At 44.7% G+C, this 21,735-nt stretch overlaps 1 pseudogene; it reads left to right on the top strand.

Moving 5' to 3' along the window:
- Window positions 1-4,694: 4,694 nt before the first annotated feature.
- Window positions 4,695-20,098, top strand: LOC119061738 (translationally-controlled tumor protein-like; annotated as a pseudogene).
- The last annotated feature ends 1,637 nt before the right edge of the window (window positions 20,099-21,735 follow it).

The raw sequence follows: 21,735 nt of genomic DNA, 5'->3' as shown, positions 1-21,735 counted from the left end.
TGCTGGCATATAGGAAAGCAATTGACTTTTGTATATTAACCTGGTAGCCTGCAAACTTGCTATAGTTATTTATTAGTTGCAGAATCTTTTAACCATTTTTTGAACTTGCTACATAGATAATCATGTCATCTGCAAACAGTCTGATTTATACTTCCCCTATTGATATTCCCTTTACTTGCTCTTCTTGTCTTAATGCACTACACTGGACTTCCAGCATGATGCTGAAGAGGAGAGAGGGCATCATTTATCTTGATCTGATCTGAGGGTAAAATTATCTGGTTTTTGTCATTAAGCATGATGATAGCTGTAATTTTTAATGGATATTCTTTAGCAAGTTGAGGAACTGCCCTCTACTGTTAGTTTGCTGAGAGTTTTTATCTTGAATGGATATTGGCTATTGTCAGGTGCTTTTTCTGTATCAGCCAATATGAACATGTGATTTTTCTTCTTTGGCCTGTTGATGAGATCAGTTTACTTAATTGGTTTTTTAATACTGAGCCGGTCTTGTATACCTAGTGTAAATCCCAATGGATTGTGATATATAACTCTTTTTATATATTGTTGGGTATGATTTACTAATATTTTATTGAAGATTTTTGTATCTGTGTTCACAAGAGCTACGTAGTGTGTCTGCCTGGTTTGGTATTAGGATGATGCAGATTCCACAGAATGAGTTAGGAAGTATTCCCTTCATTTCTATTTTCTGGATACAATTATAGAGAATTGGCATTATGTTTTCCTTAAATGTTTGGTAGAATTCACTAGTAAAACTACACAAGGCCAGTGCTTTCTCTTTTTCCAGGTTATTATCTATTGTTTCAATTTCTTTGGCACTTAGAATGTGATGGTTCATTTTGTGCGTCTATTTGGCTGGGCCGTGGGGTGCTCAGATAGTTGGTCTAACGTTATTCCAGCGTTTCTGGATGAGGTTACCATTTAAATCTGCGGCCTTTGAGTAAAGTAGATTGCCTTCCATAACGTGGGTGGGCCTTACTGGGTCAGGTTGAAAGCCTGAATGTAACGCAGCGGCTGGCCTCCCCTGACCAGGAGGAGAGCCCCCTCCCGCAGGCTGCCCGCCGCCTCAGCAGCAGCACTGGTGCTTCCCGGTTCTACAGCAGACAGCCGAGGACCGGAGCTACAGCGCTAACTCTCCCGGGTCTGCGGCTGCTGGCCACCCTGCAGGTTCTGGACTTTCCAGTCTCCATGGTTATCTATGCCAACGCCTTATAATAAACTACATATATGTGCAGATTATACATTAACACATCCTATTTGTTCTGTTTTTCTTATAAGACTTTATTTGTTTTTAGAGAAGAGAAGGGGAGGAGAAAGAGAGGGAGAGAAACACTCATGCAACCCCTACTGGGGACCTGGCCCACAGCCCAGGCATGTGTCCTGACCAGGAATCGAACCAGTGACCCTTGGGTTCCCAGTCCAGGGCTCAGTCTGCTAAGCCACATGAGCCAGGTCTGTTCTGTTTGAAGACCCCTGACCAATAGAGTTCTTGTGTTGATTTGATGGTTGGTATCTTTCAAGAAATTAGTACACTTCATCAAAGTGATCAAATTTTTTAGCATAGCATTATTAATAATATTATTTAATTACCATTTTAATGTCCATGGAATCAGTCATGATGATCCTTCTTTCATTTCTGATATTAATATTAATAAATTGTGTCCTGTCTTTTTTCTTAGGCTAGTTAGAAACTCATTGATTTAAATTAGTTTTTTGATTTCTCTTCTGATTTCCTGTTTTTAATTTCATCGATTCCTGCTTTCATTTTTATTATTTTTCTTCAGCTTGCTTTAGGCTTAAATTCCTCTTCTTTCTCTCGTTTCTTAAGGTAGAAGCTTAGACTACTAACGTTAGATCTCTTCTATATATTCATTTAATGCTATATAGTTCCCTCTCTTATTTTCACTGCATGTCATGAATTTTGATAAATTGTATCTGTTACTTTCCTACAGGAGAAAATATTTAGTCCATGTCCCTGACTGTTCTATGTGAGCCATCAACTCAATTTTAATTTTTAAAAAATTAAAACGGATCCAAAGTGAATTGATAAAATTAGTAAGGTAAAATGGAAATCGAAGCAAGACTGGGGAAGAATAAACAGGGTTTAGCACGTTATCACTGTAGCTCACTACAGTGATACATTTCCAAACTCGACTTACCACATACCTGTCCACTCATCCATGTACACAGCCTTTTGAAGTATTTTTTATTCAGGTTGCTCCTAGGTTCAGACTGTTCAGATTGTTCTAGAATGTCTGCCTCTGAGACCCTAAAAGGAGAAACTGCCTTCCTGCCAGTGATTTGGTTGTGTCCCGGCGTTGCTCAGGCCACACCTAAGTCAGCGCGGCGCACATAGTAGGCCCACGGGAGTGAAAGCTGAGGGCCACCTTTTCCCCTCGGCTTCACAGGCACATGCCACACATACCACAAACAAAGGTAAACACCAAGTTCTGCTGACATGTCAAAGAAAGAGCAGTCTGTTGTTGGTTGTCTGTTTTTGGGGTCCTCAGCACCAGCTAGTAGGTGTCCAGTACAGCAACACTACTCCTATCTCCAGTGACACTTCTGCCACCAGGATGGTGACAATGATGAGTATATCTCAGTGGTGAGGTAGGTTAGAGGTAGCCAGTCTTTTCCCCACCACTTCTTATCTCGACTGCATTCCAATCTTCCAGAAAGAGAAGGTTCTAGCAGCAATAATTCCCCCTCTGGCTCCGTTTGCAGCGGGGCCAGATTCCAGTGGGTCTGGCTGGGCCTTCCATCTCCAAGGTCTCTATGCCGACCAGCTGGGCCATCCCCCGGGGCCAACTCAACACTAGAAAAACAGAATTAAATCTCGAATTCAGTTCCCGTCAGAGATTCCACAGAATGGACTCGGAATCTGTTTGAGACTACCGTATTAAAAAGTGAGTCTCATTCTGTGAGATTTGTAGCAGCTCCTTGTTGCAGCTGCTCGTGAGTGGAAGGGCGTCACACAGGGACGGTTGTACCACATGTGCCCTGAGCCCCCGCTCTGAAACTAAAAGCTGCTTCCAGCATCAGAACAGTGCACATTGGGGATAAGGAGGCCAGGCAGGTGGGAAGCTGCCCCCAAGTGTCTCAGCATCATGGAGACTGTTCTGGCCACAGAGAGACAGGTGGCAGGTCACACTTACCCCTGTCCTCCTCCCAGCCTCAGCGTGGACCAGGTTTAACATCTCTCCCCCAGGGAAACCTTTATGTTTAGGAGCCAAGACAGTAAGCACATTCTTCAGGATGAGAAATGAAGTGAACTGAGGTAGGTCATCTAGCACTGATGGAAGATGTCATGTATGGGACAAAAGACCCAGGAAAAGCAGAGGACGGTTGTTTCCATGTCCCCATTATGTATTTGTTCTTCTCTGTTTTCTACCATCAAATTCCTGGCACTGCCAACCTGGGAAGAACTTGTGTAGGGGCCACTCGGTGATGGGGTGTCATCAAGCTGCTTAGGGGCAGCTTCCCTGCATTTCGCTCTCCTGAGGACCCAGGTTCATGAGCACAGTCAGGCCGCAGCCTGCGCTGGAGCGGACAGAGGTGCGCTGAGTTGCAGTTCAGCTTCGCCCTCACAGCCTTCCCCGGCCCTTGGTTTCTGGGCCACTCGAGTTGCTCCCTTCCAAAACTCACTGTGAGGCAGAGTACGGTATTTTACATTTCACAAAATGTGGAATTTATAGAATGTTTTCGCATACATTGAAGCCCGGTGACATGTAGAAAGGCATGATTGTATTTATATAACAGGGATGAAAACAAAGGAGCCAGTGCGTGTCTCACCCCAGGTCACAGAGCGCGTGGAAACTGAGCCGGATTTGACTCTTCTGAGTACCTCCCATCAGGGGGATCCCGCACCAGTGGTTCTCTCTGAAGCGCTTACTTCGATCCGAATTCTCTGTTCCTTACTGTCCCGTCCTCTGTGTTCTCAGCACATAGACACGTGTTCAGGGTACTTGTAAGATCATGTTTAAGGTCATGGTTTCTCTGTCTCTCCTTCTCTGGGCTGGACCGCCCTCAGGACAGGCCTTGTCTTGTTCATTTTGTCTCCCTTGTGCTTGTCCTCGTGCCCAGCATATTTACACATGCTCAAAAAGTATTACCCAAATAAAGGAATAAAATAATATAAACAAATAAAGACATGGACATCGATGGCAAAGGCATACAAACCCTCCCACGGGATGTAGGAGCCTCCTGCCCCTTGTAAAAAGTTAACACCCCTGTTCTCCACCCCGGAGACTGTTAGCATCACCCTTCCTCCCTCCACTCTCCAAAGTTCTAGGCGAGAACAGGGTTGAAAATGAGGAATGTTGACCTCTGGTTTGCAGGGATTCAAATGTGATGCACCATGAAAGCAGCAAGTGTGTCAGCAACAAGTGGTGCAGCCGAGGTGTCCGTCGTGACTGAGAGACAGAGACAGCAAGGGGAGAGATGCTCTTCACTGGTCACTGTGAACGGGCTCGGAATGGGGAGGAAGTGGAGGGCGCCTTCAGGGAGAACCCCCCTCGTTCCTCTTTCTAAGTAGCTGGCTAATGGTAGACTTCACTATCGGGCTATTGAACTCAGCGAGGTTCTCGCACTTGTTATCAACACTGTAACAGTAGGCTAAAGACTAGCTGCACAAATGAATTTAATTAAAATAAGAAGGTGTCAAAAATCCCCAAATCGCAATGACCCTGCCGTTGTCATCTGGAGAGTTACTGCCTTGGTGAGCAGATTTCTATTCCAAAGGATTACCCGTGAGTCAGAGAGAGGAGGTGAGCAGGGGTGGGTTCCCAGGCCAGCACAGCAACGCCCACTTTATCTGCACAGCGGAACCCTGAATGCTGTGGCCAAGGGAAAGAACTCGGGTATCAGAGATGACCAGGCTCCCTTAGCAGCGGTGTGAGCAGTGTCTGAAGGAGCGAGTAGGGGTGGGAGTGAGAAGTGGGGGAAGCGCAGTGTGGGAAACTTCCCTGCTCCTTTCCCAGTCCTGGAGCTGAGGATGCTGAGGGAGGCTGGGTTGTTGCTAATCTTCTGGGCTACATCAGAGTTGCCTGCATGTTGAAAAGTAAACAACAGTTCCAGGGCCCTACAGGATCAGAATCTCTGCCATAGGGTCCCCAGCCTTGGAGCCATTCTCTAACCTCTGCTCTCTCTCTTCCAATTAACAGGCTCTGGGGTCAACAAAGGAGAGGAATGAGAAGGTGGGAGCCTGAAAAACCCTGGGGAGTGGCTGAAATATGGAAGGGGTGCCCCTATTTTTGTGGTTAGGAGGGAAAGGAAGTTGTGACGGCTCACCATGTAACTGATGAGGAAGCTGGTACCTTACCAAGGTCCCAGAGTGGATGGGGGAGCTGAGATTCTAACCCAGGCCCCTGTCTCATTCCCACACGTGTCCCCTCCTCTGCTGTGAAGCTCCCACCTCGGCCATATGGCGAGCAGATACACTTCAGAGCCTGCCGGTGCTAGTTAACTGAATGCCTGATAATGGTAAGCTAACAGTGACTCCCAGGTGGCCCAGGATAAAGCTGGAGGCAAGCCCAGACCAACCACACCCAGGAAAGCCCACAGAAGCCGTCTTCCAAGTCTCCTGGTTGGCCTCCATAGGTCGGTGCCCACCTTTGCCTCACTCTCGGTTCCTCTAGCCATAAATGATGATGGTAATATTTCTGTATCGTCTTCCCAGCACTGCAGTGAAACTTAATTGGTTCATGGTTACTGTGTCTTTTGAAGGTGAAAAGCTCTGTGTATGAACTAAGGGGTCATTACTCCACATTTCTTTACTCTATTTGATAGGTCTAGAGCTCTACATTCTATAAGACTCCTTTCTCTTTATCTTTTGCTTTTTTCTAACCTGCTGCAAACCAGGAACTAGTGGAATTTCTTGAGCTTCCTAAGTGTAAATGGTTGAAGGATTTAATTGCTGGCTAGGATTGAGGGGAGGGAGAGGAGGAGAGAAAGCATGTCTAAACAGAAACTACGAGCATTCTGAGATCTGCCCCTCAACCTGGAATTCCGTGGCTCCCCCGGTGCTGGCTTCGACCGTTGGCTTGCTGCAGGGCGCGTTTATGGCCTCAGAGCCCCGGGCCCTTCCACTCTCCCTCATCACCACCCGGCCCTACCTCCTCCCCGCCCCCGCACTTCTACACACATGCACACAGTCCCGGTGGGCTGGGTGTGAGATGTGGGAAGAGGATGGGAATTTGCTTTTTCTGCAGTATTGGGCCATTTTTAAACTACTTTACAAAAACGACCGAGAGTGAAATTTCTATACCTTACCCTTTGCATGAGATAGTGAGTGAGAGACAATGAAGGAGAGAATACTTTTGGTCCTATAGAAGCAGTAGAATTAAATACTGCTGTCAAGATAATGATAAAAACTATCTACTTGCCTTCAACAAACAACTTTTTAACAAACACATTAAAATTGGGTAAGGCGAGTCCTCTTTCAAGAAATAAAACTGCAGAAAACTGTGTTTCGTCTCCAGGCCTGAAAGCTTTGCTTACCGTTCTGGCCAGCCTTCGGCCTCGGTCCCTCTAAGCGAGGAGTACCAGCTGGCCCTCCGCCGGGTTGAGAAGCTGGGGCGGTCTGTCCGGCTCTCCTCGAGTTTCAGTGCAGTGGAATGGTTTGGGCCTACTCTCCTTTATTTCAAGGGAGGCTACCAGTTGGCTTGAGTGGGGCCAGAGAAATCTACGAGAAGGAGAAGACAAGCAGGACACCGGTATTAGCAGCATCGCTCTCAGCTGGGACCCACGCCCGGCACCCCCGTCCCGGTGTCCATGAGGTCACTGGCAAAGCAAATCGCTCTCCAGGAATGTTCCTCCTAGGGCGGCCCTGAGACTGTGCCTGGCAGACCTTGAACTCCAGGCCGGCCGGCTGCTGAGAATCCCTTCCCAAGTCTTTTTCGGTTGTCTCAGGTGGAGCTCAGGATTGTGTTGTGCTGAGCACCCCGGAGGATTCCAATACAGGCTAAACTCTGGGAGTTACTGCTCACAGCAAGTGGCAGTCTTTGCTTTGGAAAATGACGGCGCTTAGTACATTCAGATTAAAGTTCAGTTATTTATGAGTTTATACTCACATCATTCAAAGGAAAGGTAATTTCTTCTAGCCTGGGAGGAGGGTCACCCAGGAGCCTGGTAAGGCAGCAGCAGACAGTGGTGTTGGGGTCCCACTCCTTTGGAGATCAGAAAGGTAGATGTCGGGAAAGGCCCTGCAACCCTGCTATGGACCCATTCAGACTGTTGTTTCTGTTTGTAGATTCATTAAAGCAAAGTCGTGGGGCAAAAATGTTCAGCCTGTTATGAGTTGTGAGCTACAGTACAGCCACAACTTATACCATAAATAAACAGGGGCAGCAAAGCGCAGAGACTCATTCATCACCCAAGGCACTCGGGAGAACCCGAGGGTCCATAAGGACGGGTCCTGAAAGCACTGCCCTGACAGTGTCCTTAAAACACACCAGAAAGTGAATGTGCTCTCACGGCCCTGGGTCCTGAAGGGAGGAGAGCCAGGGCCTGGCGGAGGCAGAACGGGAACGGGGCGAGTGTTGCTTGTTCAGACACCTCTGTGCTGTTAGGCTCGTGAGTGGGCAGTCGCACTGCTGATAAGACGAAAGACAAAAGGAGGGGGAAGAGAAAGTCTTTATTAAAGGAGTTGAATAAAAACTACCAAGAAAACTGAAAGGACAAAGAAGGAAATCTGGTTGCTTTGAGATTTGGAGTTTTTTTTCATCCACATCACTATCAGTCCACAGAGAACTGTGATCTATGTTTTAATTAAATAATTTTCCATCAGTGTTCTTTTTGTATTTAAGAGAACAATCCTAGGACAGCTGATTGAGTTGTAAGCATTTTCCTGTATCCTATGTATCTGACGGTTTGGGCTGAAAAGCTAGGTCACGAAGGAAACATTTTAGAAAGGAGCTCCCTGATGCACTGAATGCACTTCTGCTGAGACATTCCCCCTTCCAGGCTTCCTGGGGGTGGGGGGACGACTGCAGACATGGAATTTACAGCTCTGACCACAGCCCCGAAGGTCAGTTTATATCACTCCAGGGAGCAGTATTGGGCAGAGGCCTACAGGAAAAGTGACACTTCTCGGAGACTGCAGGAAGAACCACCTGGACATGACCTTGTGTTCTACTATGAGAATTCACTGTTTGGAAGCTGCTTAAAGATTTCATGACAAAAACAACAGTGGCACCAACTGCCGTCGCTGTTATTTTGTACCCTGGGGAGCCATAGTTGAAAGCACCGTGCTTACAGCGGCCAGGTGGAGAATGCGTTGGAGTGAAACAGGCCGTGACCGAGAGCACGCGGGACTGCAAGGAACTGGAGGACAGGGACTCAGTCCAAATGCCCAGCAAACTTGCATGCATTCAGGACGAATCAGTCAGCCTCCCCCACCCTCCCGAGCTGACACCCAGGTACAGGAACATCAAGAAAATCCCATGGCGTGTCAGGAATCCCAACCTATCCACAGCACACTGCACTTATCCCCATAGTTTGCAAATTCTAAACTAGGCCAAACTGAGATGACAGGCATTCCCAGATTTTCCTTTCTATTTTCTTTCTACCCCCCACCCACTGTATTTTCACTTATTGTTTAAATCAGTGTATCAAGACCCAGTTATACGTGGATGACTGCATGTATCCACCATAGGCTGGCAGGCACCATTAGAATCTCTACGGAATGTTGTGGCGTCGCTGATCTCAGGGAAGTTTAGCGTGTACTAGAGAAGTCAAGAAATAAACAAGGGAAAAAGCAGGATGGACTACCAGGCCTGAGCGATGTCTCCAGGTGGTTAGCAAATGTGTTACTCTGACTCCAGAGGAATTAGAGATCAAAGCGAAGGGAACTGCAGGGCTCTCAGGTTTCTCGAGCAAGATGTGACTTGAAAAACCTTGAAAAGGAAGTAAGATTTTGCTAGTTAGAGAAGAGAGTTTACGTAATAGGCACAGAGTAAGCAGGGGGATACAAGTAGGTCAAGCTTTTATCCTTCCTTTTCTTCCTTCCCTCTACCCAAACCCCGAATTACCAGGATGGTCAGAAATCATGGAAGCGAAACACTGTGGGGAAGGGCTGGCCTGACTGAACCGGGCACAGCACCGCTTTTCCCTGTATTCTGAAGAAGCCCAGTGAAGCCGTGTTACCCGTGGTAGATTCCGAATTAGTGAGTGCTCTGTGGCTCTGGCCTGAAGCTGTGCCAGGGAGAGCACTAGCTTCACGTTTTGGGGGCAGAAATCCGTTCTTATACAGGACATCAGAGAGCTGTGGATGAACATAACAGAAAACACAGCTCAGAACAGCTTAAACAATAAAGCACTGAATCATCTCACATAACAAGAAATACAGATGGGTTAATGCAGCAACCTGAATCATCACCAAAACCTAGGTTTTCTCCAATTTTCCTCTCCCCCAACCTGTGGAGACCGTGTGACCTTTCTCTCCACAACACCAGTTCTAAAATTAGACGCCTTCGGTTTAAATCCCAGTTCAGTCACTTTTTAAATAATTGTATTTGAACAACTGATAGCACCATTTCTATAAGCCTCAGTTTCTTCCTAGGATTCAACACCATAAGGTAGGTAAAGCATGTGGTGGCGTTTAATACGTGCTTAGTAAATGCAGACCATGGTTATCTGCGTTATAGCAGCACATTTTTTAAATAAACAGGTCTGAAATGATAGAGTAGTGTTTTATGTGCTTCTTCATAGACAGCTTATAGTTCATTGTGCTTCTGTATAATAAATATGTAAAGTGCATTTTATAGGAACTTGGAGCACACTTGTGATTTTAAAAGTGAAGATTTATAGAGAGAGCTTTGTCTTATAATTTATTGCTGGTCATGCCCTGGATTAGGGAGTCAACCTGAAATTACAATCTCTTTCCTACAGGAGAGCGCAGTCTGCCGTATAATGACCTATTTTCATATGTGTTTTTAGGAATGCTTTGCAGTGGGAAGCTTCTCGCTTCGCCCACACAGCATAGCATGTAGAAGGTGCTCCATTTGATTTGCCGAGGCTGGCTTTTTTATTAGTAGAAAGACGGACAGAAATCCAAGTCGGTCCCTTCTTGTGCCTTAGCAATTTGTTCATTACTAATGCAGTTCACTGTCCACCAGGTGTGTGGAGCCCGAATCTGCCGGTTTGGAAGTCTCTCTTCCCAGGTCTCCCTGCCTCGAGCTGGCTGGCTGGCTGGCTGGACAGTCAGCGGTCCTCAGACAGGTTGCTGCCTTCCATCTTCATATCCAGAATGCTAACCTTCATTCGGCCAATTGAGTTTTCTGGGAGAAGTTTCCAAAATCAATATCTGAGGTCCCTATTTGCTCTGGCACCTGCCACTGACGCAGGTAGTGGCAAACAGGGTTAGACTCTCCAGAGGTTTCCATCCTCCTGCCGCACAACCAGGGTCACCTGAGGCCCCAGACTAAGCCTCCAGCTGGAAGCACGGCGGGGCCAGGGCAGAGTTCCTCGCCAGTGGGCAAGAGCTGGGCCTGGCAGTCAGGAGTCCAGGCGGAGTCCAGGTCCCCATGCTCTTAGGTTTTGAATTATAAAGAAGTTTTGTTTTATGAGCTAAGATTTTAAAATATGAAATAATGTTGTGGTTTCTTTTCCCTGTGATATTTTTGCTGTCACTAATTCCTTCTGAGCCACAGAGCAAGTCACCCAGAAGCCTTGTGGTCTTCTATCAACCTTAAAGAGACTACATTCTAAACGGCCTCAGGTTACCTTATTATGATCTGGAAGCATAGTTTACTTGAGCAAGTTTATATCTTGAATCAGTTTATATGGCTGCAGTTCTCTTGCCCTTATTCTTCAAGATGGTGTACGAGCTCACTAGGCGCCCTCCTCTTGCTGTAGGTCTCCGGACCACAGTCCTGATTTGTATGTAACAGTATCTGTATGGTTGGCTCCACATTCCCTTCATTATCTCAGGTGCCCACCAGCCTCAGGATCTGTACCTGCTTATTTGTCTTATGTCTTTTACATACCATTTCTCTGTTGTAGGCAAAACCATGTGATTTCCTAAAAATTAATCTGAGAGAGAGAAAGGAGAGGAAGAAAGAGATTAACAACAATAACTAGTAATAAAATAGAACAACTATGACATCATACTGTCATAAAAGTTATGTGAATGAGGCATTACTGAGTAAAATCGGCGTGAACACGAGCGCTGTGACTCTGGGACCGTCCTCTGACCACTGAGATGTCGGTAAGTGACCGATGGCAGGGAGCATACCCAGCGTGGGCAATGCTGGACAAGGGGGTGATTCCTCACCCTGGGCAGGACGCAGTGGGGCAGTGTGAGATCTTTTTCACCGGAATGGTATGCAATTTAAAACTTGGTTATTTCTGGAATGTTCTATTTAACATTTTTGAACCTGATTGACTGAGGGTAGAAAAACAGAGATAAGGGGGTGACTACAGTATGTAACATGCATTAATTTTTTTTAGAAATGTCAGGTCTTAGCAAGGGCCATAGTCACCCAGCTTTACAGCCAAATGAACTTGGTTCTGCACTCCTAACCAGTGAATTGAGCAGAGTAGGCATAAGATAAAATACCTACACCCAAAAGTAGCTAAGTTAATGACTGATAATGACCTTGTGGCACTAAATAGATATTTTCATTGAATACCTCTCGTGTAACTCAGACTAGACTGGTGGGAAATTACTTCACTTTTTTTTTTTTTTTTAAGAGCAGAGTAAAATGAGTTTGGCCAAGGAAGACTCACATTCTGGAGGGGGGTGGAGTGGTGTGTGGGTCTCACAATGGGCTTGCCTTAGTGCACAAGATGCCAAGGGCAATGCCCTTATGCCTTGCTTGCCAGCCTGTTGTACAGGCTCCATGGCTACAAGGTCAACCTCTGGGGAAGGGCAGGAAGGCTGTCTTCCACCCGCAGAGGACTTGCAAACAGGGGCAGAGGTTCAGCAGCTGCACTGGCCAGGAAAGGTATTCTTAGCAGAGAGCAACCACAGGAGCACACACATGGAAGTGTGAAACTCTGCATGGCATTTAGTGAACATACGAGGGACCAGGCATGAATTCCCAAGGATGAATGACAAATGAACACAGCTTAGTCCTTTTTGTGTCCCAAGTTGTGGGCAATAACTTTTGTTGAACTGAACAAGTTTCAAGAACTTGCAAACATTTAGATGGGTGGGTCTTGGATCCAGGAGGGAAGATTTGAAAGAGTTTATAAGTACACATACATACACATACAAATAGAAAGATTATCCTCTTCAGAAAAATCTGAACACTGTTGTCAGCCAAGCTGACTCATCCAGCAAGATGTCTGCGTAATTATTTTCCCAGTCACATTCATGGTCACTTTATCCGTTTCTTCTGAGACACTAAAATCAATTTTTTTTGGACAAGAATTTTAGGTCACTTGAAAGACCGAATAGTAAGTATTTAAATGAAACAAAAAACATTACAACAATGCCAAAAAGCTACTACCATATTAAGCTACAGTGGAATCATCAGGAGCACACGTTAAGGGTTGTAATGGGAAGGGAGTTTTCTTTCCCGGAGAGCTGGGAGAAACAATTGATTTGTCTCTATAGCCTGATCATTTGGACCCAGAAGAACATGTGCCAGAAAAAGTTGCAGGGTGCTCAAGGTGAAAGCCAAGTGGAAGAGCAGAGTAAAATGAGTTTGGCCAAGGAAGACTCATGTTCTGGAGGGGGGTGGAGTGGTGTGCCTCTGTGGTGTGTGATTCTCACAATGGGCTTGCCTTAGTGCACAAGATGCCAAGGGCAATGCCCGTATGCCTTGCTGGAAGAGGGAGAAGTGGCCACACTTGCCGACACACCTCCCGATGCTCCTCAAGGGCTGCTTAAGCTGGAAGCTGTGGACTCTGCCTTCTAGGGGCTCTGCAACCTCGACTACCAGATTCAGGGGGGCTGGGCTGCTGAGGAATATTATAGATGTTAGAGAGTCTTTCTGTGTGTGCACACACACATGCATTGGTACCAGGGCTACCAGAGTGGTTGCTGTCCTGACTCATGGACTCTTTGCCACTCACCATTTCTCAAACCACCAACAAGTGCTCAGAAGCAGTTTTAAAGCCAATTCCACACTAATCAAAAAGTACTAATCAAAAAGCACTAATCAAAAAGCACTAATCAAAAAGTAAGGGAGATAGATAGACACCTCCACAATGCTTGCAGAAGCCATCAGGAAAACCCCAATGGGGAATCTGTTTTTACCTTTTTAGCTATGTCTCTTTTTAGTCGAGTAACTTCTCAAAAAGAAAATCAGCCTCTCCTACTACTGGCTCTCCCAGCTGATAATCTCATGAAAATTCTGCTAGAGATCCATCTTGTTCCAGTCTAGTCATCTACTTCTGTTCTTCACATCAGGTAGGTTAGACTGTCTTACATTGAGAAACCTCTGATTGAGGTTAAGTGCTAGAAATCCTTGCAATGCTTCATTCTGGCTTCTCGCTGGTTTTTGTGAACCTCACAGCTTTCACTACAGCACAAATGCTGCAAGATTTTAGACTTTTGAGGGTGTTGCATAGGGACATTTGGACTTGATCGGGGAAACCTAAAATAGTTTGCATGGGCATGCTCTCAAACCAGCAGCATATTTGTGAGTGTTGAGTGAGAAAGCAAAGACAGAATCACTTACGATTGTTCTGATTACTGTTGATCACACGGTAAATATAGCAAAACAACAGGACGTTGACCCAACATTATTGTCTTATTTTTGCGGTAAGTACAAAAGTTCTTTAAAGTCAATGTCTGTCTCTGATTCATTTTTGGCAGCTTACAAGGCTAGTTCTATATCTTACAAACAGTAAAATTATCAAAAAAAGTTTATGAACCGAGTGAATAATATTAACAAGAAAAAATAAGCCCCGGGTGTCCCAAGGTTGCTAGCTTTTACTCAACAGGGCCAGAGGCAGAAGGAGGTTCGTGTTTGCCTGTGTGGGTTGAACGTGCAGGTGTTAGTGAGCGAGTCTTTCTGAAGGAAGGAAGCCATCCATCCATAGCACTGCTGCTATCGCTCTTTTAATATTTAATAGCACTACTGAAGGGCTACTGCTATGTAGTAGATCCTGTGATCAGTTCCAGAAATGCAAACATAACCAAAACACAGCTCTTGTTAGTTTGTATGGGCTCACCTACCATGAATTTATCTGGCTCCCAGCCACACTGTACTGAATGCCACCAACTAATATTCTTGGATTTAGAACTCTTAGAGCTATATAATCACAAATTAGGATATGCATGGGTGATATAATGTCTGTGTCAGATATATAAAAAAACAACCCAAACATAATTTGAATAGAAGATGAAATCCAAAATAAGTGTGGTCTTATACAGGGCAAGAAAGCCTTTTTTTTTTTTTTATTTTTGCTTGGTGTGAACATGAATATCATGAGGAATATTTTAAGTTAATACGCATATGAATGTCCTGCTGACTTATCCATCTTGAGAATGGAAGAAGGTTGATGATCATGTGCTCTGAGAAGAATATCCTTCTGGACCCAACATCCATCAGTGATTTATTGAAGCCATTTTGACTTCAGAGCACTCATTTTTCACCAAGAGTCAGACTCAAGGCCTATAGCCAAATACACAGACAGAAAAGGTCAATGCTTTTTTCTACTTTTACATGCATACCAGATGACATTCATGGCCCTTGGAAAGGAAATTTTTTTCCCTCTGCTTCATAGGTTATCTTCCCGGGGCCCTGTAAATCAGATGGATAAAAGGCAGATTACTAAGAGGAAAGCAAACAGAAGTTTACTAACATGTGCATCCATGCAAATACACAGAATACTTAGTGATGAGTAACTCAAAGAGGTGGTTAGAACTTGTGCTTACACCATCTTACGGGAAGAATAATACATTTTCAGAGAAGTGACAGGCAAAGGAAAAAGACTGTTTCTAGGGTGCAAACTGTGGGAAGGTAAATATACAATATATAGGAGAATGAATGGAAGTTAAGGGATAGCTAGTGAGGTTTGTTACGTGGATTCCTCTGTACTATCTCTGGATTGATAAGAATCTAGAGTTATCTCTGATGACTGACTTCTGTCTTTCCTGGTAGAGGAGGGTGGGAGACATTTTTACAAAAAAAGTCCTGCTTTTTTAGGTAAAAAGGGAAAAGGAAGAGAAATTTTATCTGCTTCTTCTCAATTGCCTTCAGCTCAGAACAACCTTTCTGCCAAAGTGGCATGTCTTGGAATGGTTTATTCTACACTCTGTTCATCATGTCACATTCCACAGTTATGACCCTTAGGCCAACCAAGTTTTTTCCTGCCCCAACAAAAATTCAACCCATTTGTAGGTATATTTCTGAGTCCTAGGTTTCCAGTCCTTGAAAACAACACAAAACAAAATTACTGCCTTGCCTATCTTCCCACCGTACTGATGAGACACATGGAGCTTTGCACATTCACCCGGTTATAGAGTCTTGATTATTGTACTAAATGAAGTATACCTATGGGTAACTTTAAATGGCGCGTTTATAATTTTTTCTTTTAATTCTTTTTCTAAAAAGATTTTGTTTATTTACTTTTAGAATGAGGGGAAGGGAGAGAGATAGAGAGGGACAGAAACTTCAATGTGTGAGAGATATATCAGCCTGTTGCCTCTCACATATCCCCAACTGGGGACTCGACCTGCAACCCTGGCATGTGCTCTGACTGGGAATTGAACCAGCAACCTTTCAGTTCCCAGATCTTCTCTCAACCCACTGAGCCATACCAGCCAGGGCTGTTTACAATCACACTTGACTGTAAAGTATGTTCTGGAATGGCACTAGCTGATATTCTAGTAGTAAATTCTATTTGAATCTATTTCAAAGATAATGGTGAATATTTACTAGGAATATCTGATTCCAAAACTTTCTTTCCCAGACTCCCTTGATCAACCCTTCCCAGTTCTCTATTCCATGTTCTCTCACTGAAGGTTGGGTTTGCTTTCCTTGAAATTTCCTAGAGTAAGAAAGATGGTGAAGCATTTGGGTATAAGTACAACATAAAGAGAAGGAAATTGGATATTGACCGAACAGCTGCCAACAGTGAGAATCAACGTGGAATAACAATAAAAATTTTTGATAGATTAACAGAAAAAAAGGAAAGAAAGTTCTCAAGATTTGTTCTGGTCAAGTAGAAAGTGCTATGCAATCAGTTAATTGCAAAGTGCTTTGCCTTTTATTAGCCGTCTGACTCTGGAAAAGCTACTTAGGCTCTCTGATCTTCAGGGTTTTTTTCCTTCTATTAAGTGGAAAGAATAATCCTCACTTTTCCATCCTGTGAGAATTAGACATGCCTTTAAAACACCTTGTTCAGTGGCAACCAGAGGTTAACTCCTAGAACAGCGTCCAGGACTGGGTATTTCATAAATAGTTATTGGGCAGATGGCAGCTCAACAACAGCAGCAGCAATGATAACGTACAGAACTTCATAAAAATGTACAAAGTAAGCCCTGGCTGGTGTAGCTCAGTGGATTGAGTGCGGGCCTGCAAACCAAAGGGTCACCAATTTGATTCCCAGTCAGGGCACGTGCCTGGGTTGCGGGCCAGGTCCCCAGTGGGGGACACATGAGGGGCAACCACACATTAATGTTTCTCTCCCTACTTTCTCCTTCCCTTCCCCTCTAAATAAATAAATGAGTAAAATCTTTAAAAAACTAAAATAAGAATATATAAAATAAAATCACTGAAACATTTTAATGTAATTTATTACTACAGTTTATGCAATTCTGAAATCACCAATGATTTCCAAGTCACCAATGTGTGGGCCAGGGGACACTAAAGGACAAACCGCGTCATTTTAATACTGAGTGGATTAATTCCACACTCTGAAAGAAAAATGTATTATTCCAAATTGTGGTGTTTAACAGTTATTCTGAGGAGTTGGAATTGTTAAAGAATTCCAGGAAACCAGAGGCTTCTAGGTAATGAATCATGGAAAAAGGAATCACCATTTTCTGACCAGAGGTTGATATTTTGTGTGTGAACGAAAGGTCATAGACTTTCCATTACCTTGCCTTCAACTGACCTTTTCTAATGACAAAGCCAAGCATGACTCAGGGAAACCCTGAAGGCTTGGCCAGTGAAAACATGTCTCTTTCTGCCATTGTCATAGATTTCTTTTTTCTTTTTTTTTAACCATTTTTATTAATGTTCGAATACAGTTGTGTCCATTTTCTCTCAATGTATCCCTTTGACTTTGTCCAAGGGTCCTTTATACATGTTCTTTGATGACCCTTTTCCTTCTTTCCCCCCTTATTTCCCTCCCCGCTTCCCTCTGGTTACTGTCTGTTATTTCTTAATTTCAATGTCTCTGATTCTATTTTGGTTGCTTGTTTGTTTTGTTGATTAGGTTCCACTTATAGGTGAGATCATATGGTATTTGTGTTTCACCTGGCTTACTTTACTTGCATAATGGTCTATTACATGGGCTTAAGCTTCTGGTTGTTTCACTCTGTCTGCTCCGGGTCTCCTTCCTAAAAGGAATCCTTTTGCCTCGTCTTTATTTCAATCTTAATTTTATTTGGGTATTTACTGCTTACTTCCCTGAGATTCATGTAACCGTAAGTAGTATATAGAGATATATATGCATATACGACTGTGTGTGTGTGTGTGTGTGTGTGTGTGTGTGTGTGTGTGTGTGTGTGTGTCTCAGTTTGCTTCAGGCTCTTGCTCTTCCCATTTAATTACGTAGCACCCTGGCCCTTTTTCTGCATGGTACTTCTGCTCCTATATGCAATAGGGGTGACCCTCATCCCTGTACAGAGTGCCATGAACTTGTCTGTGTCTATTCTCTGAGTATAATTCCTGAGCTTTCTTATGACAATATAACTGCAGGTCCAAAGAGCCATTCTTTCTCTTCACGAAGCATTCAAAGGCCCACGGGGCATGGGAGTGGCTTGGGGAGGAGGGTCAGGTCAAAGGAACAGCAAGGTCAGTGGCACAGAGGCCTTGACTGCTGGATGAAAGCTCATCTTGGCAAGTCACAGCCCAGTGGCATAGCCAGGGAAAGTATTTCATTCTTGTAGTAGCCAAGGTGCCTGGAGGCCTTGACCATGTGGGTCATTATTACGCAGTACAGGGACTTTCAGTAAAACTAGCCAGGACCTGCCTGCTGAGAACCCTTCCAATCCTCTATTGCTTCATAGAATGGAGGTTTCACAAGTTCTGGCTCCAGAGAAGCAGTGTGCTGAAGGCTGAGAGCCCTGGGGTGAGAGGCATCTCAGACACTGGTGCTGAATGCCCCAGGGCAACACCGAGAAGATGGAGAGATGCCCACAGCTTGGGAGCCGTCTCCAGGGCAGCGGCAGAGCTCTCTGGAGGGGCAGCATCCTCTATACCTGCTGCTTCTGCCGATCCAAAGTCAAGTCCTTCCCAACATTCTTTATGGAGAAAGGTCACCCCCAGCATCTTGTCTCATGACAGGACACTGAAGCCTTGAGATTCCTGATCCCAAAGATTTCTTAGTGATCATGCTCTTTCAGTTCATGTTCACAGTCACTGCCCAGAATGCCACACAGCCCGAGGAGTGCCTGGCCAAGAAGTTCCCACCTTTCTCTGCAGAGATGTTCTCACAACATTTTAAAGACACTTAAAACATCAAAGTCCTGCTTGCACTCCTCTCCCAGAATAACAGCCAGCTCACCCCACACTTAAGTGACTCAGTAAGGTCACTTAAGTGACTCAGTAAGGTCATGTAAAATGACTCTTTCCCGAACAAAAAAACCTTTGCAAAGTGATACTGCCCACCAAGACAATGGAGCCTATTCACACCATACTTACATAAGGGAGGAGACCACTTAAGTGTGTCTTCCCCTAACAACAATGCTCTGCTTCTCTGCATTTCTAACCCATTATAAACGGAAACAGCGGCCAACTCCTGTCTGGGTTGCCCACAACACATGTCCAATGCCGTTGTCGGTCTCCTTCACACTGGCAGCCCGTGAGTTGGCTTAGCAAGTGTGTATGTTAAATGCAAAGCTATGTGTCCCCATGTCTTTGCCCTCAGTAAAAATTACAGCAGGCTTAAAGGTACAGGATGCAGACACAAGCACACACACAATGTCCGTAGATCCCACTGGCAAAATCTGAAATGCAGTTTCTGCCTTTGCTCTGTAAAGCTGCCTGAAAACCATGATCTTAACCATATTTGACAGACTTTATTTCAGGAGTACAGAAAAAATATATGAGCTGAAGAGCTAATGTCATGATACACTTACCTAAGTTCCATAATGCTAAGAAAACCTCAATCCCATGTTGAAAGAAAGCAGGTCATTATGGTAGAATCTCACCGTACTAGGACAAGTGGGTGTCCGAAAAGTCACACTATAGCCTGGGTGACATGGGCAGTTTCATTAGTTGCATTACTACAAGGTGAATACAATTACCTAGTTTTTATTTCCCCCACCAGCTAGCTCCCTGCCAGAGCCGATCTCGGCTGCACGGCCCTCTCTCTGAGCTCCAGGCTCCTGCTGCACCAGTTGCAGCCACCATTGTGATCACCCACCAGAACCTCATCAGCCATAAGGAGATGTTCTCTGATATCTACAAGATCCAAGGTCTGGGAAATCACAGACAGGCTGTGCCTGGAGGTAGAGGGGCAGGAGGTCAGTAGCAGAGAAGGTAATGTTGATGACTCGCTTACTGGGGGAAATGCGTCTTCTGAGGGCCCCAGGGGCAAGGGCGAGATATTGACGTCGTCATGAGCCATCATTTGCAGGAAACCAGCTGCACAAAAGATGCCTCCAAGGACATCAAAGATGACATGAAGTCAATCAGGGAACCTTGAAGAACCCAGACCAGAAAGAGTACAAAAGCCTCTTATGACAGCAGCTGCAGAACAAATCCAGCACATCCTTGCTAATTTCAAAAACTACCAGTTCTTGATTGGTGAAAACGTGAATCCAGATGGCGTAGTTGCTCTGCTGGGCTGCTGTGAGGATAGTGCAACCCCATATATGAATCTCTGTAGGGATGGGTTAGAAATAGAGAAATGTCAACAGATTTGGCGATTTGGATCTATCACCTGTCATCACGGCTGGCTGCTGCTCTTCAACCACACACCAGGACTAGGGCGAATGGGACTAACATTATCTTGAGCTCTTGATTTATTATGACCTTGATTTACTTGGAGCGAAGGCATTGTTTTTAAGAAAAAAGATATCATGTAGGTTGTGTAAAAATAAAATACATCGATACTAAAAGAAAAAAAAACTAGCCTGCTCATGAGGAATTATCCTAGGGAATTCTTAGTGGGATCCAAATTCATCCAGATCTCTGTTACAATTTGGAGCCACTTGGTGAGAGTTGTCCCTGCTCCCATCCTCCCACTAGCCTAATATTAGCGAGGTCTGATATTGGCTGGGACTTCCAGGGCAGTGAGAGTGACTGTAGGGATCTCCTGCCGTATGGAAAGCTGTTCCATCAACCCAACCTGAAGGGCTGACCCAGTGAAACAGTGCAGAGCTGGTTTCCTGCTCCCTAGTCAGAACTACCGCAGTCTCCCTATCAAACTCCACATTCCCCTCCATCATCTCAGCCTATTTCCCAGGATGTAAGAACATTGACCCACTCGCATTTGGAAATTGGGACTGAATGGGGCACAGGAACTAACTGGGTTTATGCAAATTTGTGTTATCCCGCAGTGTGTCATCATGGGATTTCACTCGGTTGTAGCCCTGTGCGCTTGTCTCCCTTGTCCATGTCCTAAACCCCCGCCTCAGACCAGAGGCAAAGAACAATTTCAAAAATCATGTAGAGCTTCTTTTATCCCACACTCTACAGTAATAGACATATGATCCAACAAGAAGCCAATAATAGAAGAGCCAAGAATATATGTCAAGTGTGTGATCCCATAAATAATACGTAACTGACATCTTCTGATCACTGGCACAAACATTTAAAGAGGAATGGAGTGCCCCTGCTCTTCAAAACTCTTGGAATCATGCAATATTAAATGAATGGTTTCTTAGAAGCCAAAGGCAATTATCAGAAAAACCTTCATAAAGCAAGTTTTTGAGCTGTGGCTGGCAGTGAGGAGTTTTTGTCTGGAGAGAGATTGCATTGCATTACCACAGGAATAATTAGGCACAAAAAAATGTCATCTCTGTGCCAGTGGTGAAACCGAAATGTCTGGATGTCAATGTAAATAGACATCAGGACATGATACAAGGGGTTGAAAATATCATTGAGATTGTGGGAGTTTTATTGGCAAAACGGAGACGTTGAGCAAGCACATGTGTTATTCCAGTAAGCCACAGGCTGCCCAAAATCAAAGCTCGGGTGCAGAAGTGCATGTTTTCCCTTCAGTGAGGGGGCAAAGCAGCACAGGTACTTTCCAAGCTGGTGAACCAAACATTCGTTAGTCGGGAACACCGATCCCTATCAGTTCAGGTGCAGTTATGAAATTTTTCTCCAGGGACAGGGGTGTGGGAAGAAAAATATGTGTTTCAAGGTGAGGGGGAGGCAAATGGAATGATGCTTATCATGAACAGCCTGTTGAAAGAGAGGTTACTGGCCATCCTAAGAGTGAGATTTTCAACCTGAAGTGAGTTCGGAAATCAGAGACAACGGCAAAGACCTTGTGACTTTGTGAGCTGCTGAAAGTAATTTTAAAGGAAAGATGGTAGTGTCAAGAAGAATATCTAAGTGACTTTATCTTCTTCCATTCCTCTGAACTACATGCTAGGCCTTGAGAGCCCAAAATGAAAACTGGCTCACTTCCTTGTCAGGGCAG

Source organism: Artibeus jamaicensis, unplaced genomic scaffold (genome assembly GCF_021234435.1).
Source record: "Artibeus jamaicensis isolate MK-2021 breed Jamaican fruit bat unplaced genomic scaffold, CSHL_Jam_final scaffold_537, whole genome shotgun sequence".
In the NCBI taxonomy this organism is placed as follows: domain Eukaryota; kingdom Metazoa; phylum Chordata; class Mammalia; order Chiroptera; family Phyllostomidae; genus Artibeus; species Artibeus jamaicensis.
Note: the sequence above shows the minus strand (reverse complement) of the source record. Positions and strands in the feature narration are given on the sequence as shown.